Below are 403 nucleotides of genomic sequence, written 5' to 3'. Positions count from 1 at the left end.
AGATACAAATGATGAAGGGCTCTAACTGAAGCTTAAGGACCAGCGGGGACACAAAGGAGGAAGTGATGGACTTGATCCGCGCATGTGTCGGAAACGCCTTCACAAGGGAGGCCACTTGGGGAAGTTTCGAGGCGGGGGTGGGGGACACAGGAGAGGGCCGCAGGGGAACCGCGAGCTTTGGGAGCGACAGACGAGGTCCCACGATGTAGGAGAAGGAGAGGAGCGTCAGGAGCAAAGTGGGAAGGGACCAGGCCTCGGGAGTCAACTTTGTTTTCTTCCATCTGTAAAAACTGGTCACGGGGCACAGCGAACCCACCTCGGGAACCGACGCCGCTTCGGTAATCCGCACCCCTCGCCCGTGGGTGGGAGGCGGGACCACCAGGTGGGCTCAAGGCCGCGGAAA

General features: G+C 60.3%; 1 protein-coding gene across 1 annotated transcript in view; it reads left to right on the top strand.

The window, feature by feature from the left end:
- Positions 1 to 163: 163 nt before the first annotated feature.
- PNRC2 (proline rich nuclear receptor coactivator 2) overlaps positions 164 to 403 on the top strand; it is a 4035-nt gene continuing 3795 nt past the window's right edge. Inside the window, exon 1 of the mRNA XM_077775769.1 lies at positions 164 to 338. The gene's annotated coding sequence lies outside the window, so the exon portion shown is untranslated. The remainder of the gene's footprint in view (positions 339 to 403) is intronic.

This window comes from Crocuta crocuta, unplaced genomic scaffold, assembly GCF_008692635.1.
Source record: "Crocuta crocuta isolate KB4526 unplaced genomic scaffold, BGI_CrCroc_1.0 scaffold127, whole genome shotgun sequence".
NCBI lineage: Eukaryota > Metazoa > Chordata > Mammalia > Carnivora > Hyaenidae > Crocuta > Crocuta crocuta.
Note: the sequence above shows the minus strand (reverse complement) of the source record. Positions and strands in the feature narration are given on the sequence as shown.